At 44.1% G+C, this 27405-nt stretch overlaps 1 protein-coding gene and 1 long non-coding RNA gene across 7 annotated transcripts in view; both read right to left on the bottom strand.

Annotated features, from left to right (window-relative positions):
• The window catches only part of XKR6 (XK related 6), a 266006-nt gene that overhangs the window by 227438 nt on the left and 11163 nt on the right, over positions 1-27405 (bottom strand). The gene's annotated exons all lie outside the window — the stretch shown is intronic.
• Positions 1-27405, bottom strand: part of LOC102455392 (uncharacterized) — a 54543-nt gene that overhangs the window by 21028 nt on the left and 6110 nt on the right. The window contains exons 1-2 of one of the 6 annotated variants that reach the window (XR_003089654.2): positions 2303-13684; positions 128-249 (exon numbers count right to left, since the gene is read on the bottom strand). The exons of 1 other annotated variant lie outside the window; for it this stretch is intronic. This is a non-coding gene — a long non-coding RNA (uncharacterized LOC102455392). 4 more of the 6 variants (XR_003089657.2, XR_003089651.2, XR_003089649.2 and 1 more) reach the window with 4 other exon arrangements.

Genomic DNA, 27405 nt, shown 5'->3' with positions numbered 1-27405 from the left:
TTTTAAAATATAAGTAATGAAGCCACAGCAATCCCCAGTGTTTTCTCGGTAGCTGTTATCACTTTCTACATTTTTTATAAGCATCATGGTTGTTGAGGAGATAAGAGTGGCTTTATGGACGACTTACCTCTGCAACTTCTGAAGAATTTTGGCCACTGCCAAAGAGACAGGACCCACCTGGATGGACCGCTGGTCTATTTTAATATAACAGGTTGGTCTCTGCCATAATATTGCTGCATGTTGTGACATCTGGTAGGGTGAGATGTAAAAAAAAGACCAATGGAGAGGGCTATTTCTGGGTCAGAGGAGGTTTGAATCCTTTAACTATCCGCTCCCCCATCTGATTAAAGTCTTCGCTATGGCTATTCACCATTTAAGAGCAACAGATCATTACAATAAAACCACCCCGATGCTAAATAAGATCAGAGATCAAGCATAGTTTTAGTATTTGCATTTACTCATGTAAGTGACATATTAATGTGACAGGAAAATACATCAATTACATTAAAAAGCCTTCCTGTATATCCAAGTCCCCCATCTCTGAGTGTAGCAGTAATTTAAGGCAATTATAACCAAAAAGTCCTGCTAAACATCATTTGTTTATGGTGCAACAAAATAAGCAAGCAATTTATGAAGAATCAGAATGAGTGCAACTTTCAAGTGTTTCTCCTTGGTACTGTTCCCTGTTCTCTTCCAAAGTTCCCTAGCTAGTCACTACTGCTCAGCTTGTTGCCTAGTGTTTGTTCTTCCACCCTGGGGCAGCTTGTTCTGAAATGATTTAAAGCAACACTTCTCCCTTACAGAAGGCGACATCCAGGGAAGAGCCGATGAAGTTCATGGCAGTGGGTTTTGGAGTGCATGTGTTAGTAAACAGACTTTGGTTCCCGTGTGAACTGTGCCTGCATCACTTCAAAACAGACACCAGACTAATTCGGTTTGGAAACCTTTACAGGAAACAAGAGGCTTGGCCGATGTGGCTAGGAGCTTGGAGTAATCACCTAGATTAGTGATTTCTTTTTTCTGGTTTTTCTACTCTTGAATCTTTAGAGGCTTGAAGTAACACGGGATTTACTTTCCCTTAGAATGTCATTGGAACAGAGAAAACTTCAAATCTACCTCTCCACTGCAGCCACTCTTACTGTTGAAAAGTTCGGGAAAAGAGCAATATTCTGAAAGCAAAGAACTAAGACGAGTTAGTTTGTTGTCATCTAAGCACATAAAACCCTGAAAATCAGAATTCAATGGTCAACACTACCGATCACTTCTACTGAAACCCTCTTCATCAGGTCTATATCATTGAAGGCTGCATTTTCAGAAACTCTCAGTCTTGCCATTTATCTAGTAATAGTGGTAATACTGCTCTAAAGGGAATCTAGGCGGCTTGTTTGTAAAGGCATCCTTCCTCTTTCTGGGTACTTGCATGGTTCTCATTGGTCCAGTACAGGTGAACCCCAACCAATGTGCAAGAATTACTGTAGACAAGGCCTAAATGAACTATATTTTGACAGATAAAACATGACTGGTCTAGCAACACTAGATCCAACGTGCCCTAACCCTGCTATTCTGTTCTTCCAAGACAGACAACACAAATTCAGAAAACTGAGAGAAACTCTCTGCAGCAGGTTCATTTAAAAGGAACAATGGACTACTACAATGGACAGTAACAACCTACTGTCTTCTCGGGATGAGGTCAAGTTCTCAAACCTTGCAAGGAACAGGAGCCATACAAGCTGTACTACTGTTTTTCACTGTATATCCGCTAAATAACTAAAAATCAATAGCCCCAATAATTAGGTTTCTGAAGGCAGACATTGTCCTAATCTGGATGGAAATGATCATTGTCAGGGAGCAGAAGGTGGCATATTATTGTACCCCAGCTAGTTGACCTGAATAGTAATAAGGCTGTGTGTGTCTCCGTAGCAAATCAAGGGAAGCCACAATAAGAATGCAATCTACAGACTCCCAATGCAGCTCTGGCCAGGACTTAATGCCGTGTAAATTACACATGCCTCCGCAATTGAGTCTCCTTTTCATTACCTCACTTAACAGATTTTTGAAATAATTGACACCATCACTTGTAACGGTTAGAGTTTGGTTTTAAAACAGCCCATCCTGCCCCCTCTCTGAGAACTTAAGTTAGTCTCATACAGAGCACAGGTTGGACCTCTCTGGTCCAGCATCCTCAGGACGTGAACGGTGCTGAACAAGGGAATTTGCTGGACCTGTGGAGGACCCCTGCTACCAGTCTCCCAGCCCACTGCCCTTCTCTGCTGCTGGCCTGAGCCGGGCTGCTACGACTTACCTCTCTTGCCAGACAGCTGTGCTGCTGCAGTCCCCACATCCTTGGCTGCCACATTCCCAGCTCTGACAGGCTTCTGCACCTCCCGCCCTGCTACTGAGACTCATACCCAGGTCCCGGCCCCATTGCTGCCAGCATCCAGCCCTCCTGCCACTAGGCTCCCAGCCCGGACTCCCTAGTCCAGGAACGTCTCTGGTCCTGCTGGACCACGGATGTTGCCAGACCAGAGAGTCCCAGTTTTCAGAGGTCCAAACTGTAATCTCAAAGTCTTTCTATTTGAAATGGGGTGATGAAATCTTTATTACAAATTTAAAAAAAAATCAATTTAAAATTCCCAATTATTGAACCAGTGGAGCAGCAAGTCTGAAATGTACAAAACAAGGGAAAAAAAATCAGTTTCCTGCTTACTCACCAGCCAAGATCAGAGTTCAGGATTATATTTCTCCTGTGACAAAGATTAAGTCAACACAGTCATGGTTACAGGGCTAGCTGCTTCTTTGTCTCCTTCCCATCTCTCTGCACTCCCCCATAGGTGTTAGACTGAAAGCCTTTCTGGGTTGACAGTCTGCAATTCACACACACTAAGCATTAACAGTTCTCGCCCAGCAGGGCAAACTGAGTTCTGGCCCCTGCAGCTCTTCCCTTCAGGAGTCTGACCAGTGGCAACACTGGGGATGTTAATGGGTACATGGTTAACCGATAAGCCTGGGCTCACTGGTTCACCAGCATGGTTACATGCCCCCCCCCCCCCCCCCCACACACACACACAGCCTCTATCAGACGCAGGGGAAGAAAGAGGCGGGATCGATGCGTGCGGGGAGCCGGCAATTAAGCTGGCACCCACGCATGCCAGCTCCTGCAGAGCTGCCTGTGCATCCTGCTGCCTCCCACAGAAGTAGAGGAGGGGGAGTGGCGGGAGACAGTGATTGCAGAGCGCCGGCTTTTAAGCCCCCTTCCCACTAGGGACGTAATAGTGTAGTCAACTAACCAATTAACCAAGAAGCAAATGCATACAGGTTAATGCTATAGATTACACACATTTCCCTCTCCCACCCCTGCGGTTAATTTTTTAGCAGGCTGGCCAGCAGCCCGGCTCATGCTGGGTTTGGGACCTACCTCCGCTGCGGCTCTGCATTTAGGAGCCAGGTGGGCAGGTAGCCCGGCTCAGTTCCAGCTCGTGTTGGGTCCGGGAGCTCAGACCCAGCCTAGACAGGAGCTGCTGCAACCCTGCGCTGCTGCCTCTATCAGAGGCAGCAGCACTGGTCACAGGCAGCCGGTCCACGAGGGAGCTGGTTTTTAAACTGGTTCCCCTGGCGGACCAGCTTCTGCCTGGCAGCCCACACTGCTGCCTCATACAGTGGCTGCTGGCCCCACTACTGGGGACTATAGAATAGTCGACTGATAAGAATTAGGTTACTCGACTATTCAATTAACTGATATTTAACATCCCTACTTCCTGTGAGCACCAGCTCCCACCTGTTCCCCTGCTTGTAAACATGTAACCACTAAGAATGTCAGTGGACAGGGATACACACACACCCCCAGCTAACACAGGGATCCACCCAGGCTTCTTAAACTTTAGTAGTGTTTAACAGCTGGAAAAAAGTTCGCAGCAAAAAAGGATGTTCAAATTAACCGTCTGCACACATTGTGACAAAGCTGCCACGAAAAAAAATAAATCTGTGAGTCCTATTGCTTCCTGGCAGATTTGCTTGCCTCAGAGCCTGACAGCAGACCACAATTTTAGGCACCATGCCCGGGATTTTAGTTTGTTGAGGTCTATTCATCCTCAGCCGGCGGATGGTGAAACAGAATAAACTCAGCAGTCCTTTTCCCCAAGCGGAAATGGGGAGGCGGGTGTTGGGGGGGCACCTTGTAATAGTCACTGTCTGTGAGTCCCCAATACATGCTGTAACACAGCTCCAAGACTCCTGAGCTCCTTCTCCTCACCGTCCTCAGCACCTTGCTTCTCTGGTTCGTCCTCCTAGTGGTCACTTGCCTTCTTTCCTCCTACTCCCAGCAGCGCCTCCTCTGTCCTCTCAGATGTCCTAACTGGCCTTGGCTGGCCTGACTGCCAGCCGGGAGTATTAGCCCTGATTGCCACTGGTGGTTCTAAACCTACCCCTCCCTGTTAGTCTGGGAACAGAGATCTCCCCAGTCTGAGGCTCAGATCTTCTCTCCACTACTTTATCCAGTAGAGAATGGGAGTCCCAGTGGATCAGTCTTTATTCTACCTTGGTTCTACAGGCCACTGGAGAAATCAGCTGGAGAATCCTCCACAGCGCTGAGAGCACGGGAGTGTACATAGCACGGTTCACCCATTCCCAACACTGCTCTTAAATATCTCCAGTGAGAGATTCCACAACCACCCTGGGCAATTTATTCCAGTGTTTAACCACCCTGACAATTAGGAAGTTTCTCCTAATGTCCAACCTAAACCTCCCTTGCTGCAGTTTAAGCCCATTGCTTCTTGTTCTATCCTCAGAGGCCAAGGAGAACAATTTTTCCTCCCTCCTTCTTGTAACACCCTTTTAGATACTTGAACTCTCTTACGTCCCCTTTCAGTCTTCCCTTTTCTAAACTAAAGAAGCCCAATTCCTTCAGCCTTCCCTCATAGCTCATGTTTTCTAGACCTTTCTTTATTTTTGTTCGTCTTCTCTGGACCTTCTCCAGATTCCACATCTTTCTTGAAATGTGGTGCCCAGAACTGGACACAATACTCCAACTGAGGTCTAACCAGCGCAGAGTAGAGCGGAAGAATGACTTCTCGTGTCTTGCTCACAATACTCCTGTTAATACCACCCAGAAAGAACCAGGTTTGCTTTTTTTGCAACAGTGTCACACTGTTGACTCATGTTTAACATGTCATCCACTAGGACCTCTAAATTGCTTTCTGCAGTGCTCCTTCCTAGACAATCGCTTCCCATTCTGTGAGAGAGAGAAACTGATTTTTACTTCATATGTGAAATACTTCACATTTGGCCTTATTAAATTTCATCCTATTTACCTCAGACTATTTCTCTAGTTTGTCCAGCTCATTTTGACCCTATCCTTCAAGGCACTGTCAACCCCTCCTGAAAAATTACCCTAACCACCAAGCACCCTAACCCCTCATGAACAACTGCTTCAAACTTTATGCCACCATGTTAGGCTTTCACGTATGACTTGGTTTTTCTTTCCTTGAAACAAAGTTATTAATATTTTATAGAAATGCCAAGCAAGTTCCGTCTAAGCACTATAAGGGTTAATAAAAAGAAATGGCAAGTAGATTTGTATCCTAACACTCTTTCCATGACCTCTGCAACTTAAAATACAATTGACAAGGACTAACCACATTTCTATCTCCATACTAGTGGAAAAACCATGGCACACTGTAGTTTTTAATGACAAGTATAAGACACGTGACATTCTGAACTTCATTTCACAAAATGTCAACAGATGAGACCATTTTCTTCCCATTGATCAAAACTGTACCTTCAGGAATAGATGCTGAAATTCCAGAGAAGGTTCCAAGGCTGAATTTCCAGAGTGCAACAACTTTCCCACTTTTTCTTGCCCGCATTCTCCATGAAAAATGTACATATGAAAAGAAGAATGCGAGCTAATCCAATTACAATAAGAAATTCTATCCAAAAATCTCACTCAGCTGGCAATAAGCATTTTGTGTTCTGGCCGCAAGGTATGCAAGACTGTGGCTTTACAACTGTGCCAAGGGAACACATGGCTATCCTGATGACCCTACCCATGGCTGACAGCAGATGCTTTCGCTCTAGTCTCTGCCAGCTGTGAGTGCCAGAATACTCAATCTGCCAGCCCTGTTCTCTCCAACACCCTGCCTACGTGCGCCCCCTCTCCCCCAAGCACTGCTTTATCCTAATCGATGGGCAAATCAATTCACAGAACATGGGTCTACAGAAACGTGCCAGCCAGGAATACCTCCACCAGCTCAGGTGCTTACTATTTTCTGGATTTAAATTATCTGGAGTCTTATCTAATGTCTACTAAACAAAACCTGCCAAGTCTGGCATTAATAGCTGCCTTCTTGGGAAGTTAGCCCTTACTGGGATTCACACGGACTCAAGCATCATGGAAACATCTTTATGAAGCAATATCAGAGAATGCAGGAAACTGCTTGTGTGGAACAATTGGCCAGAGCAATGCTATTCAGTCCTGCAAAATGAATACATCACGTTTGAAGAGTTACATAAAATAGGTCAGCATTTTTATGGCAATAATAATAATAATAATACAGTTGTTTCTGAAAAAACCCAACATGCTCAAAAGAAAATACTGGTGATTTCTTTGGAACAATGGTCACTATAGTTAGGGATTTGTACATATTTTGCTACACACTGATGTGTCTGAACAGTGCCTTTCCCCCTGCTTTCAGGAGTGCTGGATAAGCCACACTAAGATGTGGCAGTGGAGCATGGAATTGCCAAGGTCTACCCTCAGGAAAATTCAGCATCAATTTTAATTAGCTCTATCTAGGCTAGACACATGCACAGGAATACTTGTCCTGAAAGGACCGAGGGGAGATGAAAAACAAGCAAGGAGAGCAAAAAGAAAGAGGAAGCAAAGGAGTGACCCTAATTCTTTGTGTGACAACCTGCACTAGTAGCCATGCTGAGAGAGATACTAGAACAATGAAGACAAGGCTGGACATTGTGTGATGCTGGGAGGGAGGGGAGGGGGGATCATACCATTGAGCTTTACACATGTTGGAAGTAGAAAACAGATGAAAGTATGGAGAAAAAAGACATGATTTCACAGGAGCTGCAGCCTTGCCCAGGGATCAGACCAGGATCAGGAGCTCACCCCCTTTCAGTTCATTACGCATGTACTTTCTGGCTGGGCAACTGTTGATTCGGAACTCTGCAGCACGATCTTTTTAAAAGGCGTCCATTCTATGCAGCTGACTGTCCTGGTCACCTATTTGACAGCCTCAGAATCCAACTCTAGAAGTGAAGTTATTTACACCAAACATGTTTTTCAGCCATAGGTGCGGACTCTGTCAGTGCGCCAGCCCCACCAGCTGCAGCTGCGGGCCCCGCTAGCAGTTAACCAACGCCATCACCCAACAGCTGATTGCAGGTGCAACTGAACAACTCTTTTAGGGCTGGGGAAGAGGCCTGGGGAGGGCAGGCAGCAGCGAGCAGAGGTGTTGGGGAGGGAGAGCAAGGGCAGGGCCTTAGGAAAGGGGGCAGAAAGAGGCAAAGCAAGGGCAGGCACCAGGGGAGAGGGTGGAGTGGCAATAGAGCCTTATAGCAAAGCAGGGATACAGCAGCCCAGGAGGAGGGAGGGTGGGGGGGGGGGGAAGAGGGGTAAAACTTAGGGCTTATGTTTTCAACACTTACAGCTGTGAAGAAAGCCTCAAACATGAAGTCTGTGTATACCGATACATGAGGTCTTCGAGATGGAATACGGCTCAAACTAGTAGGTACAATTCTAGCACTACTGGAAACACCTGCTGACTTCAATGAGGCCAAGATCTCCTGCATGATCTGGACAGGATGTGAACTGCCCAATTCATTTCCTTCTCACTTCTGAACTGATGGTGACACCTGAAATGGCTATTAGCCAGGATGGAGCAGGAGCGTAACCCTTAGCCTTTCTTTGCCTGACTTTGGGAATGGGTGACGGGAGGGATCACTCCATGGATTGCCTGTTCTGTTTACTCCTTCAGGGGCATCTGGCATTGGCCACTGTTGGAAGACAGGACGCTGGACTGGATGGCGCTTTGGTCTGACTTTTGTTTTTAACCTTGTTAGCTGGTGATCCTCGTACCTAGCTAATGTGCTTTCCCCAAATTATGTCGTATTCCTTCGCCAGTGTCACAGCCTTCATTGTCTGCTCCCAGGAAGCCAATCTTCTAGCTTCTCTCTACCCACTCCTATGATGCAATTCTGGGTGGTTGATGCAAACATCTTTGGCATGTCGAAAACAGAAAGTGAGGGGACATCGTAAAATAAAGATTCAGTCTCATGTCAACCAAGGAGCTACGGGTTAACAGAATCCCTTGTTTCATATTTAATACGCTAGTTATGTATGCAAAGCTGCCATAATTTCCAGGCTGCCACACCAGAGTGCCACACAACCAGGAGCACGTGGGTGCCTCGCGGTCATAGCATGCGCAGAAGTTACTGTAGTCACTGAATAAGCAACCTCGTAAAGCTCGTCATGCAGTGGCAGCAGCAACCAGCGCTGGGCACCCGGAGCACGTCACCTAAGTTTTTGAAGAACTGGACATAAGCAAGAAAAACATCAGTGTGACAGCAAGGCTCCTGAAACTCCTGTTATGGAAGATTTAACAAGCCTGGTGCTCAGACAGGAAACTGGAAAGCCTGCTCCTGATCCACAGGCATATGGCAAATCATTTCCACCCCCAAATCATGTTTTGTTCCTACCAGGAAAAAGGCTTTTGCTGCAATAAAAACAAACCACAGAAAAAATGAGGAAGAACTAAGAACTGTTAAAGTGGCCTAATTTGAACCTCTATCTTGCTTTAAGTTTTAGTTCTTTGCTCATGTGTAAGACCCATGGTAACTGCTGCAGTTGCAGGAGAAATCAGAACTCCGGTCAAGTGAGTGACTATAAAAACGATATGATGGCGTTCCGAGTTCACACTTGATGTGTTCACAACTATAGCTTTTCCAACTGCTGGTCCCTTAGGGCCTCTCTCCATTACGCCAGGGATCAACACTGCAATGGTCGATCAACCGTCTGGCAATTTATCGCATCTGCTGAGACTTGATAAATCGATCTCCGAGCGCTCTCCCATCGCCAATAGTGCTCCACCAGGATCAGAAGAATAGCTGACATCCACAGGAGAGCAGCCCCCACCAACCTTACTGCGCACAATACACCACGGTGAGCATGCCGATTTCAGCTATGCTATTTGTGTAACTGAAGCAGCTCAACGGCAGGGATTAGCATAGACAAGGCCAAGTACCAGCATCACAGTTGTTTCTTGCTCTAATCAACTCCCTACTTGCATGAGAACTCATCTTTAGTCCAAATGGATCCTTCTGACTTGTTGTAACAGCATCCCATGCAACTTGCACGTCTCATTCAACTCCTTAGTCTCACCTCCTGTAAAACTCCAATGGGCCCCAACTAACTGGAGACACTAATGGTCCCCACCCCATCTGTTTGGATGTGCTTGTTTACTAATTGAAACTGTGTATCCCCCTGGCAGCTAAACATTTTAATCACAGTGATTAAACGTCGGCACAAGAAGAAAACAAAAACAGTCAATCAAAGGCCGTTAGCACTGCTTGAATGTCTGGACACACCACTCTTTACACATGAAAGCTGGTTAAGGATAATTTCCCCCCATAACTAGCATATGATCTCTGATTTAGCTATTCCTCTGCCAACCCCGCTGTCTGCCATAACCACATAACAGGCTGTGGGCCATTTGGCACGAGAAAAGAGGAACACACTTCATTAAGAAACACAGGTATTGGACTCCCTCTTTCACTTCTAAACTTAACAATGAAAGAATGTTTACCTAGTTTTAACATAAATTACCTAGTGCTAAGGATTTATTGTTGCCATTTGACTTCATTTGTCTCTCTGGTTTTTTGCAAAGTAGAGATAAATCCTTCCCTATCTCTCAGGGTCATTCTGCTGATTAATTCATCTGAGCTGCTCGGATATTACAGCAAAAAGCACCACAAAATGTCTATAATGAATATTTAGGACCAGTCACAGGGCAGAAATCAGCACCTCCTGAGTCCTAATTTTGGTTTTTACAGATTCCCTCATTTGTCCTTGGCCAAGTCCACCTCTGTGCCTCTGTTTCCTGTCTTTCAAGTGAGGATGCTGACCTTGAAGGTTTTTTCCCTTTCCTTTCCAAATCTATGGGTCAAATTCTTAGCCAGCATTACCTCACTGAAATTAACAGCGCAACAATGCCCTGTGGAAATTTGGCCCTCAATGCCTAGGTTATCTGGATTTGGGAACAAGGCTAAATTTAATACTCTGTTACACTCAACTAACTTTTAAGCATGTATCTTCCCACATTATGTGGGAAAAGTAAAGCATCTCCTGTAGGCTTGAATTCCCTCAGTGATGGCGGAACAGTATAATGTGTCCAAAGTTTAACTGCCTCAAAAAACTTCCCACTTCACTTTGAATTTATAAGACCAGTGAATGGCAGCACCAGCAAATGTGTCAATGTCTGCCCATGCAAGCAGTTCTGAATTTCGAGGCTTAAAACTTATACACCTAGTCACACTGGAACGAGGGGAAAAGTTCAAGGAGCATGGGTAAAATTTTGCCCAATTCTGAAAAATCCTTGGAGGACTAAAATTCCCTTTTTCAAGTTCTGACTTTGGAGATTCCCCCCCCCCCCCCCCACTATTCTCATCAGAAAAAAAATCATTTTCATATATCTGGGAGTATAGTGCATCAAAAATACTATACGGGGCACCAATGAATACAATATTACAAATAAAATATTTGCGTTCTATTACTGCACTAGAGATTTAATGCAACATACCTGTGATCAGCATCCAGAAGGAAGGGAACCAGGACAATCTGAATCTAAACAGATTAGAGGAAAGGGAAACCAAAAAAATCCCAAACCATACCAGTTCCCAGAGTGGTGATGCATCAACTATTTCTGCCTGAACTCCATGAGAAACTGGAAAAATATAATATTAAACAGATGCAAAAGACACGAATGATCATCAACATTTACTGGCACAAATAAAAGTCTCCCTGTTCCCTTGGCCATGATGTTGGGTCCTTCAAAGTATTTGAATGCTTCAATATCTTTGATATAGGCGAGAGGATTATTCTAGGAGGGGTGGGTGAGATTCTGTGGCCTGCACTGTGCAGGGGGTCAGACTAGATGATCATAATGGTCCCTTCTGACCTTAAAGTCTATGAGTCTATGAGTTTGTGATTTAAAAAAGCTGAAATTACCTTATTAACCCATTAAGAAATAAAAACTAAAATATCTCTTCCTGAACAGGTAGAATTATGGAAAGCTGCTTTAAATCTAAGGTGTTTATCCAGTGTTGTAGAGTCGATATTTCCTTTTATATGCTACATATCCACCCTGTGGACCATTTGAAGAGTACTGACATGCATCAGTTGGCAAAGGCAGTCATTGTCAGCTTCTGATCTGATCCTGCGGTTTCTTCAAGAGTTCTGTCATCTGATAAGATGAAATCATCATGGGTCAAGTTGGAATAGTATCTTAACGCGCCTGCTTGCTGTCTTCTCCTCTGGATTCTATTGCTCATCATTCAGTGGTGTTGCTGCTTTCATGGAGGCTGCCGGTGTCTGTGCTCCTGTAATCCGCTCATCAGTCAGTGAATTAGAGAAGTGACTCTTGCAGCAAATGAAGCGTTTGAGAACTGGACAATTAATGTAACTTGCTATTGCACAAACTGTTGTCTGCTCTTTAATGTCTTACAAGTGTTAAAGAAGCTCAAAGCAAAGAAACGCAAGTTGTAGGCTACAACTACACTTGCAGAGCTTTTGTGCTGTCCATGTCACTGCTAAGAAACTTGTAAAAGAAAAGCACTGGTTTGTGCGCTTTCAAACGAGTATGCTTTCCAGGGTTTTATGGAGGGAGAGGCGGATGTCTGTTTACCCAGTATCAAAGCAATGGTGCTACTGGCCAGAGTGGTCACCTAGGTCATGTGCAACACCCTCCAGAGGTTAAGCTGTGTGAAGAGGAAGAATGTGTTTTCACTTGCACATCACCACAAAGGTATCACCAGTAAGAACTGTGCCTCTCGTGGAGGTGGTCTTCTGTTTGCAGTGACGTTTCTGAGGCTGTCTCCACAGACTTGCTCAGTCAGCTTTTGTTGTTCACAAGTGCTTAACCCCCTTTCTTCTCCCTTACCCCCATGACCAACAATGTTTTGCAATGGCAAGTGCGCGTCTGAATGCAGCAGGAGCGCTCGTTGGGAGAGGGGGAGTATTCACAGGTGCCAACTTTTAGCAGAGCCTTGTCCCTAAAGCTAGGTAGTGTAGACACTCTGCGTTTCTCTGCAAAACTCATTAGCGGATATAGATGCTCCTGTGGTTTTTGCGCAAAAAAAGGACTCTTTGTGCTTTAAATGGCAAGTGTAGCCATACCCTGTGTTACGGAGGTTTGGTTGCCTAGGATTTAAGAAGCGTGGGAAAACATTTCTTTTTGGTTGTTACAGCTCTTGGTAATACATGAGGATGCAGCTTACTGCTTTCTCACACAGGGATTTTTTCCTATTTTACCTTCAGATTCTTCATTTAGCAGTTGAGATTAGGAGGTTATCTGACAGCAACCTCAAACAAATTCTTTCCAGTAACCACGCAGCACACGATTATACTCATCCAGCAATCCACCCCCGTAATCACCTCCAGTGCCAACTCTGTCCACACGTCTATACAAGCGACATCACAGGACATTAGCATGTCAGCTACTGCATCGCAGGCTCATAACTGCACATCCACTAATGTAATCTACACCAGTGTTTCTCAACTAGTGGTATGAGTACCCTTGGGGTACTGGAGAAAAGTTTGGGGGGTACATCAAATTCAGTTCTCTAAATTTCAGTTGTTTTAAGTTTTACAGCGCTTTATTATTTTTGTACTTTTTACACCCAAAAATGTCATTGCCCGCCCGGCTATGATTAAGTTGTGTAAACAAATGTGTTGCAATAGTAGAAAAAAATGTTGTGTCTGAAAACTGTAGGTATTGAGGGTATTCTATTTTTTTTTTTTTAAACAGGGGTACTTTATAAAAAAGATTGAGAAACACTGATTCTATGCCATCAAGTGCCAACAACGCCCCTCTGCCATATGCATTGGCCAATCTGAACAGTCTACAACAAACGATTAATGGACACAAATCAGATATTCCAAATGGTAACACAGAAAGTTCTGAAGTGGGCCATGCCCACAAAAGCTCATGATACCATCTACATGTTTTAATAAAAGGAAGAATTATGTAGCACTTGAAAGATGAACAAGACTGTTTAATAGGTGATGAAAGACGAACAAAACATCAAGTGCTACGAGACTGTTTTTTAAGTTTATCCTGTACAGACTAACTCAGCTACCCCTTGAAGACACAGAAACCTGCTGGGGAACATGCTAACTTGCCTGGGTACTCGCTAATGGATCTAAAGGTGACAATATTATTACAAGGCAATTTCAAAAACCAGTTGGAGAGAGAAGCTGCAGAACTTGATTTTATTTACAAGTTTGACACCTGCAATTAACTGGATGGCCTGCTACATTCCACACCCTAATGACATAAAAAGCCAAGCACTGGGTACTTAGAGTACTTAGAATCCACTATATCAGCCTCATTTACCATGCATACTCTAATTGACAATATATTTTCCTTCTCTTTCCCTCCTCATACCCCCTCCCTTTGTGAAATGAGCTGATAAATGTTGTTACCTTAGAGAGCCTCTTCCAGAGTTCAACTCTTTCTCTTCACACATGGATTAGTGAAATGGCCTTGCAACACCCCTGTAGTCATAGGACGAAGAGGGAGGCTAACGGGTTACAGATTGCGGTAATAAGGCATAAATCTAGTGTTTATTTTAAGGCCATGATTTCTAGTGTCTAGCAAACTTATGAATCACAAAGGCGTAGCATCCATCCAGAGAGCTAAACAGACCTGGCTGGGAGAAGGAAGATGAGTCAGTTGGTAAATTTTTCCTACAAAACCAATACTGAATCTATTTAGTACAAGCAAAAAGCTCTTAGGCAAAACAGGGCAACTTTACCATTGGCCTGTTTTACACAAGCTAATTCTATGAACACTATAAACATAAGCTGCCCAAAAATAGGAGAAATTCTACCTGATAGTAAATAACGAATATGGCAATTCACTGTACTAGTCATTTGAAAATCCCAGGTTTGCAGACAGATGAGAGTTCAAACAAATACCACTTAGGACTGATCCCAACACCACTTCTGAAAAAAAGCCAAAAATACTTCCTATCCAAAACCAAAGAATAAACGGGAGACTTCCACAGGAGGCAACGATGTAAGAACAAAACAAAAAAAAGACTGGTGATGCTAAAAAAAAGGAGACAATCTTTGGATTTATGCAGGATGCTGCAGACCACTACCTGCTGCGCAAACAAGAATACAGACTTATAGTCACAGTTAACACAAATTTAAAATTTTGTTGAATTGTTGCATCTTTAAAATAAAAGTGACGGAGAAGAAAATAAATGTATGTCAAGGTGTCTTCTGTTTAAATTTAATTTGGATAATCCACTGTTTTACGCCAATAAAATTGATCCTCAGAATGCACAGTTCTATTTTGAGTGACTAACAGATGTTTTCATTAAGGACTTAGGACAGAAAATATAAATGCAATCACAATGGCAGACTAATGAAGTTTAGTCTTCAATTAATTCACATATCCAATTAATGCTATTCCCAAAGGAGAGTATTATCAAGAGGAAAAAAAAAACTTTTGTTGATCAGAAGGGTCAGTTCCAGGCAAAATATGCAACTCAGACACGTGCATTTTAATTCCTTATTTAGTAGTAATAAGTACCCCAAATAGAGGATTACACTTCTTCTGTAAATAATGACATAGTATGCAGAAACTTAGCACTGTGATCTGAATAAGAATGATCATCGCTAGTTACTGTCTAACTCCTAAAATAAAATATCCTAGCAAGAAAAAAAAGAACACTGCTCCTCGGCGCACATGTGCCCAATTTTACTTGGACGTGCATCCCCATTCCATTGGTGAATATGAAATTTTAACAAACCAGAAGAAGCTTGAGGTAGAAGATCCTGGAGAACCTACATTTATATACTCTCTCAGGATTGCAAAGAAAGCTTCCTGAATGTGAACCAGCTGAATAAGATTCCCTGAATCTGCAGTCAACTCTGGTATGTCTGCTGCAGCCTCTCTCTTTCCCAAGCAGAGGCTAGCTGAAATGTACAAGACAGAGGAGTTTCACAAATGAGATCTAGAACCCATAGGGTCATAGTGCTTGAGAGAGTTCTCAAGGAGCCAGGCAATCCCAAATGGAATCCAGCCGCCAAAGACTGGAACTTTAAGCATAGTTCTCACACAATACCCCTGAGGAAGAGCTTAAGGGAAGAGGAGCAAAAAGGACTAGACTTGCTTTTAAAGAAGTGCTAATCTCTTAAAAGAACCTGATATCCCTCTTTTTGTCCTTCTACTTTAACATCAGCTGTTAGAGGTGTCCAAAAGGGATCCATTAGATATCGTTTAATGTAATCATCATGTAACCACACAAAATCTTAGCAGTTACACAATTATTCGATGGTCCCCAGGTGCGGGGCTAGCAGCCAATGTGCTCCTGGCCCCACTCCCAGAGAGCCCCCTGCCACCCTGCTCTGCTGCCTCTGATACAGAGGCAGCGGAGTGGGGTGGAAGCAACCTCTGTCCACAGGGGGCCTGAGCTCCCTGTGGATAGGGGCTGTTCCAGCATCCTGCCTCCCCCGGCCTGTGCTGCAGCCTCTGAGACAGGCAGCAGAGCAGGGGTAGGGGCAGGCGGCTCTGTGGGATCCAGTGTTTGGGGGGAGCCAGCTTAACCAACTCCCCATGGGCACTGGCTCCTGCCTCCCCCCTTGCTGCCTCTCATACTGAGGAAGCAAGGGGGAGGGAATGCGTGTAGTCGTTTGGATAACCAATAAGCCCAGGCTTATCACTTAATCATTTATACAACTATACACTAATATTGCTAGTATCTAATGTTTCTACTCCTGGACTTACAAATCAGTGGAAGTGTCAGAAACGGAAGGTAGACCACATCTAGACTTGTGGGAAGACTGACATTGATGAGGTAAGGACTCTGAGGGCACCCTTGGCAACATCAGTACTCCTCACTGTCATGAGTAAGGGGAGTCAAATGCTGCATTTCTCCCGACCTCCTGCCATGGGAATGGTAAAATTTAGCTTAAAGTACATCAACTCAACTATGTTATTTATGTAGCTGGAATTGCATACCTTAAGCCAACCACCTCCTGTAGTACAGAACTGGCCCTAGAATTCCTGACTCCCTGCTCTAAGCACTAGTTAATGTTCAGGGTAAAACTAGCCAAGTGTCCAATCCTCAGACTACATTTATAGATCCATTAAAATGGTCACATTAATCCACCCACACGCAACATTCCCACTAATATTTTCTATCCATGTGCAGAATAAACTTTATGTGCACACAGGGCCAGCTCTACTGAATGCAGGGCCGCACATGCGCAGGGCCCCGGGCGGCATGGCACATGCAGCCCAGACGTCACAACGCGTTCACTGTGTGCCCGGAGGCCTACGCATGCGCCGTGCCCCTCCCCCCGGGCGCACGGCGCATGCGCCCAGGACGTCAACACATGCATTGTGCACTGGGGGGGGCTGCACAAGCATAGTGCTCCCAGCGCACAGCACATGCATTGCTTCTCTGGGCGCAGGGCCCCATGCCAGGGAATTGGGGGAATTGGCCTAAGGCCAGCCCTTTGCGCACAGAGATGCGCACCACCAGGAGACATGCTGCTGGCTGTGGGCAGGCTAACCAACCTCCTGGGTGGCCACGCAGGCAATCAGCTGACAGGGAACACTGCCCACACCGAGGGGTGCTGACAGCCTCCACCCTTGTTGGCGGGCCTGACCACACCACTCAAGAATTTAATACGCTGCCTGGAAACCCTAGCACATTACTGTGGAATGTGAGTGAACAAGCCTTGCGTAATTAAAAAAAGGAATTTCAACCAATTTCAGGCAAAGCATAAGCCAAGGATGTTAAACTGCATTTAATCAGCTAATTGAGTAGTGGATGGAATTTACATCTACTACTCCATTAGCTAATAAGGGGGGAAACCAGCAGAGCCGCAAACTGCAGAGCCACAGCGGGATTAGCTCCCAACGCTGAGTGCCAACCCTGCTGTGGCCCTGCCTTTTAAATGTAGTAAGCCTGGCAGCTCCTACTACATTTAAAAAGCAGAAGTGCAGTGTCTGGGACCAGACGTGAGCCAGCCACCTCTGCTCCCCCCCCCCCCCACCCCGCAGAGATGACGCTGGGGGGTGAACTGGCTTTTAAGCTGACTCTCTCCAGCACTGGCTCCTGCTCCCCAGCCTTGCTGCTTCTGATAAGAGGCAGCAAGGGGGCGGGGTGAAGAAGCAACTAGTCAAGTAGTGACTCGACTACCCAATAAGCCTAGGCTTACCGGGTAGTCCACTACTCGCTTGCATCCCTAGTGTAAACAAGAGGGAAAAAAAACCCCAAGAGCCATTAACGAAGCCCCAAATTTGCAACAAGACAAACCCCATAAGATCTATTTTTGTAAACAGATTTATTAAACTCCCAACACAGTAAAAAGAATCTGTGCATAAACAGTTAAAGACCAGGGTTCAAGAAAGAACTAGATAAATTAATGGAGGTTAAGTCCATCAATGGCTATTAGCCAGGATGGGTAGGAATGGTGTCCCTCGCCTCTGTCAGAAGCTGGAAACAGGCAACAGGGGATGGATCATTTGATTCCCTGTTCTGTTCACTCCCTCTGGGGCACCTGGCATTGGCCACAGTTGGGAGACAGGACACTGGGCTAGGTGACCTTTGCTCTGATCCTGTATGGCCGTTCTTAGCAATGTGGGTGGTGTTTTGAGGCATATCAATTGAGGGACTAGTTGAATAAGTAGCAGGTTATCAGGGTAGAGCACCAATATAAGAAGAAAATCTTTAATCCTATTTTTGGAACTGTTAAAGCCTTTGCAGATCTTCCTGCAAGGTCCCAAGATATGAACTATTATCATCAAGAACTGAGTGACACAAGCTAATTCCCCAGGGGTTCACTTGTGAGCATAGTACCATTGAAGTCAAAGTTCCAATATGGCCCAAAGTATATGAACTTACTATCAAGATTTTCATGCGTCCATTACAGTTTCAGCAAAACTACAAACATCTTAAATGCTGGATAGATGCACCTGCTAGATAACTGAATTGCAAACCAATGATTACTTTTAATCTGAAACAGCTGATAGTATTTAAATTCCAGACATACAAAATATGATTGCTATTACGTGGATGGGATCAACAACCGTTAAAAGGAGGATCATATCAGCTACCACCGGATATCAGTTGTTTTAATATTTCAAACACTAACTTATTCTTATTTACTGTTCAGGTAGTAAAATGAAGTGGTCTCATGCCAACACTGTGATAAAAGATTAAATACAGAATTTATTACTTTGCCTAATTTCCCTGAAGTTCCACTCAGCATCCTGAATTTTGTGTTTCTGTAGTACAGATTTTACTTTTAAGTTTTATTATTCAAGACCTCAACAGCATGATTTAAAAGTAAAGAGACAATGGGTTCAAAGGCCTAATCTAATTAGGCTAAAACCAGCTGACACTGCATAGTACCTACAAATCAACAGGATCATCTTTTGGCAACTGTGGCACCCTGCTGCAAGCGTAACATGCAGTATTATCACTCATCACTGCATCAGAGCACCAGCAAGTGTTCTACCTCCTAAGTGTGTTCAGTGAGGTGGATGTGCTTGGGGATTCTCGTTTACCTTGATAACATAGCTAGAAACAAAAATTCAACTAAGTCTTAATTAGGGATGTTCCGGTTAACCGGTAAGCAGTGGGGGTTGGAACAGCTCCCTGCCTGCTGTGGCCAGGAGGCTGCTCCAGCCCCGCAAGGGACCCGCTCTCATCTGGATCCCACTTTAAACTAAACGAATGTTTAGCCGGTTAGCTGATTAACTAGGATTTTACATCCCTAGTCTTAATTATGAGGATTGGTCCAGAAAAAAAGCCATCCTCAATTCCCTTCCGGACATCAGGAACGCTCAAATCCAGATCTCAACTTTGTTTCTCAAGTCCATCTCTAACACAACTAAAAGAAAATTCATAAATAGCTGAGGTTAAAAAAATAATTTCCTCACAGATCTAGTAGTGTTGCCATCTAGAATTTTATGACAAAACAGTGTAGTAGTGAAAAGTATATTTCCTAATAGCCTTGTCAGTTTCTCTCCTCACCAAGCCCTCCCTGCCAGCGTTCCAGCCTCTTTCCACTGTTATTCTTTCCCTTCCTTCAGTCCTCCTCAGTTGTACTTTATAAAGGAAGAAAACATCTAGTGTTATGACAGCTACATTTCTGAACAGTAGCAATTTTCCACCGGCATGAGGAGAAAAGAGGCACCGTGCAGAAGCTGAGGCACATTTGAGCTGATGGGAGGGAATTAGGGTTGAGGGGAAGAAATCTAAAGACGAATTTTTCTTGCAATCACATGCTGAACTTAAACTCACACACAAAGTTTATGTAATTCAGCCAACAAAGACACTAGTGGTTGATACTGGTGTCATTTTGACACTCACGCTAGCAGTAAGATAAATTTGGATCCGAAGATCTTATAAAAAGGATCAACTACGGAATAGAATGCAAGACTATCCATCTGTTTTATCAAAGCTGAGCAATGACAACAGATTGCAATAAGCCACATTAAAAAGCATATGTCAACAGACAACACATACCCTGTCCTTAAAACTAAAGAAGATTAAACCAAGCTGGAGTAAAAATAATTTCCTCGCCAGAGTTTCCAAATGTTCTGCCGCTATCTTGAGGTACAAAACGAGCTGTTGTAAATAAAGTTAAGTTACAACAGTTGAGTATCTGGCACTAGGAGTTTTCTGTAGGGTGTTTTAATAGGTAGGGATTAAGAAATTCCTATTGTTCAAGGGAATATCTTGAATGGAAGGGGTCTGATGAGCTTAGATTATGAATTAAAGATTTCAGTTTCATTTGAGAGAAGAATACTAGGGATGTTAGAGGTCATGTAACCTACTAGTCATGTAATCACATGAATTCTTAGTGGTTACACAACTATTCGATAGTCCCTGGGGAAGGGGGCGGCAGTCAGTGCACTCCCAGCCCCACTGCCAGAGGCCCCGCTACACTGCGCTGCTGCCACTGATAGAGGCAGCAGAGTGGGGTGGCAGGCAGGAACCTGTCCGCAAGGGGAGCCAGTTTAAAAACCAGCTCCCAGCGCAAACTGGCTGCCTGCCGCCCCCACCACAGGGTGGCAGCAGCCCCTTGTCTGCAGATGGGATCTGAGCTCCCTGCAGACAGAGGCTGCTCTGCATCCCTCGGAGCAGCCTCTATCTGTGGCAAGCCTTGGCCTGCAGCAGACCGAGGCTACAATCCTTTTCTTAGCATCAAAAACACAGGCCCATTACCCTGAGTGTCAAGAACAGACTGAAATAAAGATTGATTAAATAGCTATTGTCTCCCAATGTCCCTATTCTGTGACTCCTCACCTTTACCAAGAAAAAAAAACCATGTCCTCCTCAGAAAATAATGGTATATGTAATCCATTATGTCCTTTCAATAAAAGACATTTGTAGATGTGACAAAGAATGAAAGAAAAAACCCAAAAACACCCTGATCCTAACATCTACTGATCCAATACAGTACATACACGTGATCAGTAAATACTCTTTGTGACGGCACGTTGGGGTCCCCCGTCTCCTGCACCCCGAAATGGCACAAACAGACTGCACCAGCCGGTGGAATAGAGGAAGTTTATTGCCTCTCCAGGATACAGCACAGCACAGATGTAATCTGGTCACAGAGCTGGGCTAGGATGCCTCAGGCCCCCTTGAGATGGGGGAGACTGGGCCCCTAAACTCCAGCCCCTCTCCCTAGGCTGTCTCCTCCATGCTCACAGACAGCCACTCACTCACTCTCTTCCAGCCCTGCCCCCCCGCAGCCAGGGCAGCATTCCACCTTCCTTTGTCCCTCTCCATGGGGGGTGTCTGGCCATACTGGATTGCATAGTGACTCATCCTGTTTTGCTGGGTCGTGGTACCCACGGCAGCCAGTGGGGGTTACCCCAGAGCCAGCAGCATTGAAACCAGCCAGGTACCCCCACTACGTCACACTCTTGCAGAGCAATAAGTATACTACTGCTTCCCTCTCCCTGCTCACTCTTGGTTGTTTTCTAAACAATGAAGGGAGGAAGAATGGTTCCCCATCATGCTGCAAACACCGGGAAAAGAACAATGTCTTGCCTTGTAACTGAAGTTAGAAGTGCAGCACGTTGACACTTCTCCTTCCTTAGAATAGGACAACTACAAGTCAGGTTCATCCGGGAGTAAGGTGGATCCATTTTTGTTGTTAGTGCTTGCGCGGCTCCAAATTATTTCTATTTCTCATTATTAATAAATGAATTACAGTGCTGTGCTTTCAAATAGCAGCCACCCACCAGCAATACCGGATGAAAGACAACTGTAGGAAGCAGTTTCCTGGATTAGAAGTCCAACCATTTGTAGACCCCTAAAAGTTTTTAAATGGCTGTAGAGATCTCTTTAGATTTCTGAAAAGATAGGCTACACACCTGCAATGGTCTGAGGACCACAGTTTGAAAGCCAATGGACTACAAGACAGCTACAAGTGTAAAACTGACAGCATCCAATCACTGGTGTATGAAATAAATATCAGTACAAATAAGTAAAATTCTCTTTAAATAAAGAATTCAGTATAGAGAATATACAAGTATGTCCATTAGCCTGAATTTTTCTATTTGATGCTTGAACAGAAAGTATGAATTTACAAGTTTTTATTTATGTTATTAAAAATGGTTTTCCAAAACCCAATAATCAATATCCAATACTACAATTATTAATCGCAACCCTCTCCTCCCACTCCCTACCCTTCTCCTTTCACTACTCTAAGATTAAATTCCACATCTACAGACATTCGAGCCAAATCCTTAGTGGGTGCGTTTCTGTTGACTGCAACTGATCTATGTCGATTTACATCAGCGGAGGATCGGCCTTTTAACTTTTCACAGGTGCCTGACTGCTAATTAACGCAAAACACAATACTGAATAAATTAAGAGCTTCTCACTGAATTTGTGAATTAAATACATTTAAAACAGACCATGGGAGACTATAGTGCAGGGGTGGGGAACCTAGGGCCCGGTGGCCAGATGCGGTCCCTGGCTTGCTTGGATCTGGGCTCTCCCAGCAGCACCCCAGCCCTCCCACCCTCTGCAAGGCTGGAGCACACAAAATCTACTAGCTTGGGCCCCCTAGGCTCTGGTGTGAGAGGAACGTGGGGAGTGTCTTTCTTTTTCAATCCAGGGCCACATCAGAGAGAGGTTTTGATTGTTTCTCTCTCATGTGCGGTCCCAGACTGATTTTTTTTCTGTCCCTGACCCAAAAAGTGTTCCCCACCTCTGCTGTAGTTCCTACTCTAACTCTTCACCTTTACCAAAGCTTTGTTCAAGCAAGACCGAGAATGTCCTTTGGATATCTGCATCCCCAGACTAAGTCTGTGTGGCAGTGATCTTGTCTGCCTGCATGGAACATGGCCTGTGGATAAATAAATGGCTGAAGCTGTCAAGGACTAGCCCTGCATGGACAATCAATTAATTAAAAAGGTACCTGACAAATCTCCTCATGCCCACACACAAGGACTCAAAGCATTTAATCCACAGCCCAGCACTCCCCTCCACACCAGATGGCAAACTAATATTGCCTACTGATAATGGCAGCACAGTGAAATGAGCAGAGAAAGCTTATTGTCCACCACTTTCTAAAGTAGTTGTCCTAGGGCAGCACTTCCAGCAAATAAAGAAGTGAAATGCATGTCCATCCAACGAGAAGTATATTTATATGGATCACCCAAAAGAGGAAACACATATTCCTGCAGCTTTATGAACGTTAGCAGTTACACAGGTGTGTTTTAAAAAGAGAAAGTAAAATCAAAATATTCAATTAGAAAGAATTACTGTAATTGCAGGCTCCATTTTATCACTCCATTCAAACCATAAAGGGCCTCAAAATATTGTAGAGCTATGATACAAAGCTGTGTGTGGCTTAATGCTTTAATACAAATCCAGATGGTTCATTTAATTTTGTTTTAAGTGAGGGTCTCTCTTCCTTCCTATCCCCTGCTGACTTCACAAATGCTCTTTAAAATAGCACTGATTATAAAACTATTAATTTTCTCTCCTCCGGGAATGAGGTATGCAGAGGATGGATACCAAATTTAGCCACACACATGTGCACTTTTCTTATGCATGAAAATCAGGTGTATGGGGGGCAGGGTGTGAGTAGGTGCATACAAATAATAGGGTATATCCCTAAATTTGAGAGCTTGACCTTTGATCTCTGGAATTTATTTAGGTTAGTCAGCAACACAAAGGGAAGAGGTGTAGGTCCAATTTCTGCTCCCTGAACACCAGATAAAATTCTCTTGCGAAGGAACATACAAAGTTGTCATTTTATTCAAATTATAGATCAGAAAAGGATTCGTTTACCCAAGACCACATAGCAAGTCAACGTGAGAGCCGGGACAGACGGAACAGAATGCCTTACTCCCTGCCCTGTGCTCTAACAGGCTACACTCCCTTCTTTTAATTATTCTCGGAGTACAACCAAATTCCTCCCTGGCACAAAGGGAAATGTGATACAGTACTTATTTATGGTATCCTGCCAATTACTTTAGTCTCTGGATTCCATCTGAGACTTCGTCCACAAGAATACGTTCACAATTCCATTGTAAATATTGACAAAACTAACTGAAATATTCTCTGGCATTCAAGATTCAGGGTTTTTTTTTTAAGTTACATTTTTAAACTACTTTCTCCTTTTCTGGAACACCTCCCACTACTCACTTTATGCCAGATTGTTCATATTTTCAAATGCCTTCTGCTTACAACACGTTTTACTTCAACACTATCAGCCTCTGTTGCTCTTTTTCTTGGCTTTGACATAACTGGGATAAATTCCAATGCCAACCTCGCGCCGTTCCTGAGATGTCTGACTACTGCTGCGTATGAGTCTGGAATGGCAGGCAAAAACCCACACATTTGTTCATAGATGCAGTGGGGAACCCAGCTGAAAAAGGGTAACATTCCCCCATTTCCTACCAGCATGGAAGAAGTGGAGAGAGCTACACAGTACAAGTCTTTCCACAAAACATAATTCTATCAGAAGAGATAGACATTAGTGAATCCTGTGTGTATCAGTTAGGAATAGAGACCCACAATGCCATGCATACACACATGCTCTCAAGCTCCCTGCCCTCAAGAACATGCCTACAATTTTATCAATCATGCCCACAGTCTGAGCACTTTGTTTTAAAAAGTACACAATCTCTCCATCTTTCAGCTTCCCATCGCTAGCTAGCCCAAGAACTCTCCCTCCTTTAACTCCAGAGAGACTGTTCAATTATTTGGTTTTAGACAAGTGCAAACTCCAGCTTTCATCATCCTGGTGGGAAGGCAAATAAGGCCGACTTTTCTGAAGTTGACCCCACTATTGCCCTAGAGGAGAAAATTTGCCACTAGTTCTTGTGCCAGTTCAGCTGAACTGGTAGAAGTAGCAGCCTAGACAAGATGCTGGCAGGCAGCACTGTTTTCACCAGGATTTTGATTCGACTTGCTTTTCTTCCATGCTTCTTGTCTATCCTGCAGCTCCTCATGGGTACATGCTGCTGGTTCTGATGAATTTTTATGGCAAATTTCACCAGTGTAGAAATGGTCTGAGGGGAGGTACTTACAGAGTGGCAGGAAGAAGGTTTTTAGTGGCTGAGGCAGTACACTGGGATTCAGAAGATGCTGCTTTAAACTCCTGACAGCCACGTATTTCCTGTGTGACACTGGAGCAACAGATTCAATCTACCCAATGTCTCAATTCCCCAACTGTAACAGGAGATGCCTTCCTAGTCAGAGGGGCAGGAGTGTAAAATCCATTAATGATCATGAAGCATTTAGATACCACTGCACTGAGATATACGAATACCTAGAGAAAGAGTGGAGCAAGAAAGAAGCCACCCTCCATCACAGAATGCACATGTGCTCCATCTAACTGTAGAAAAATCTTAGGTATTCAGTCAACCCTGTCCCAGGAGAACAACCAAACCAACCTCCATCCAACCCCTACAAAAGCTAATGTTCAAACAGACCATGAGAAGACACTGATGGGAAATGCAAGTCAAAGGGGCAAATTTGCATGGGACATGTGAAAATCAGTGTCAATCAGTTCAGCATTAGGTATGTAATAGTGTCGTCTATTCACCAATAAGCAAAAGCGTATAGGTTAATGCTATAGACTACACGCATCCCACCCTCAGACACATGCACCCCGCAAAGTCCTACCTTGCGACAGATTTGGGATCTACCCCTGCTGCGGCTTTGTATTGAAAGTGTTATTAGGAGCCAAGCGAGCAGGCAGCCCAGCTTAGTCCTAGCTCACGTCGGGTCCAGGAGCTCAGGCCACCCCACAAAGAAGGGCTGCTGCCACCACACGCTGCCGCCTCTGTCAGGCAGCCTGTCCACGAGGCAACTGTGCAGTGTGGCAGGGGGCTCCTCAGGAGTGAGGCCAGAGCACACTGGCTGACAGCCCCACCCACAGGGACTACAGAATAGACGACGAACCAATAAGAATTCATGCGGTTACTCAACTATTAAATTAACCGATATTTAACATCCCTAATCAGCATCTTACCTGTCCACCCTGGAATCTCGTCATACATGACTGGCAGAACTGCATAGAACAGGGATACAAGGCGGGTAAAGACAGACTTTTTACTGTACCAACTTATGGTGGTGACAAACCAACTTTTGAGTTTACACAAAGCTCTTCTTTAGGTCCAGAAACATACTCTGAGAACAGAGATGACAACCTAACACATGAACACATGCTGAGGAAAGATAGTCTTATGGTTCAAATAAGAATTTCCCATCCCACTGCCATACCTTCCGTCTTGAACATTTACTTCCACTAGTGAGCACTAAATCCCAGACGTCAGTGGGAATAAGGGGCTCTCAATATGTCCCTCAATCTTTGTGCCTCATTTCCTGCTCTGTGAAAAGGGAGGGAGAAGCATTAACACTTCCTTCCTGCCTTCTCTGTCTATTATGCAAATTGCTTGAGCAGAATCCGTCTTATGTACAGATTTTGGTTCTCTCACCTCAGTTAGGTTCCACAGCTCTATGCAATACCAGCAATCATACATCTATCGCCACTGAAACAATGAACACAGTATCAGTGTACATACACACACTCGATCAGGTCAAATATATGCATATTAAAAATGTAATGGTCAGTGCACAGGTGGTAGCTACACTAATTTTATTAAGAAGCTGTATCCTGGATTCCTGTGTAGGTCTTCCTACTCAACGGCACCCTTTTCCTTCTAAAACTTTCTGAAACTCTGCTCGTTTGTACATATTCGTGCCTCGTTCTTATTTGTGTACATTTTATTTGAAAAAAACAAGCTTTTTTTTTTTAAACTGCTTCTGGAACGGTTTGTTCTAGGGTTTTCCCAAACTGCCTTCACCTCAGAAAATTTTGTAAAATGCTGCTTGTTATTCAGAGTAACCACCTGTCTTCCAAGCCTCCTACCACAATCGCCTTCTAGCAACCTTGTCAGATGGCTATTGATCTGAATTTGAGTGGATCCATCCAACAATATGCAATAAAGGGGAATCTTTGATTTATTGATTCCACTTTCACATGGAACCAAAGTCAGTACATTTTAATGGGCTAGGCAGTTCTGGAAAATTCTTGTTGGTCTTGGGGAAAAAATAAATCAGTGCTAGGCTTGAAAACGGTTTCTAATCATGGAAGATCACTAGACAGTGGATCATTAGACAGTTACTATTCTAGACCTGCTCCTTTGTCACCTTCCCCTTTAATTCAAGCACGATCTATCCTTTTCTATATCATGAACTGCTAATTAGATTAATACTTGACACCAGCGAAATGCTTTCCAGTGAGATAAAGCTTTAGTTTCTACCTCTATTTCTCAAGACAATAGCCGCTAAAAATCAAGTCAGGATTCGAGGAAAATAAGGTAATTGAGGTATTAGGATTTCTTCACACTATACCTTCACCATCTTGCCCAGTACAATTTGTCTTTTCTTTAGGATAGGTTCAAAACAACAAATTGCTTCTTTTGAATGAGGTCTCTTGCCTCCAATGAGATATTTATTAGAGTCAGTTCTATCAAAAATCACTTCACTTAAGTAGAGCTCTCTCGAGTGGCAGTCTATGTGCTGATACATCGACAGTGCAGGAAGACCAAAGCAAAAATGTAAAGGAACGCAATACGTTCAATGCAACCAAGAACCAATTTAAAGGTGATC

This window comes from Pelodiscus sinensis, chromosome 3, assembly GCF_049634645.1.
Source record: "Pelodiscus sinensis isolate JC-2024 chromosome 3, ASM4963464v1, whole genome shotgun sequence".
Classification (NCBI taxonomy): Eukaryota; Metazoa; Chordata; order Testudines; family Trionychidae; genus Pelodiscus; species Pelodiscus sinensis.
This window is presented reverse-complemented; position numbering and strand designations above follow the sequence as displayed.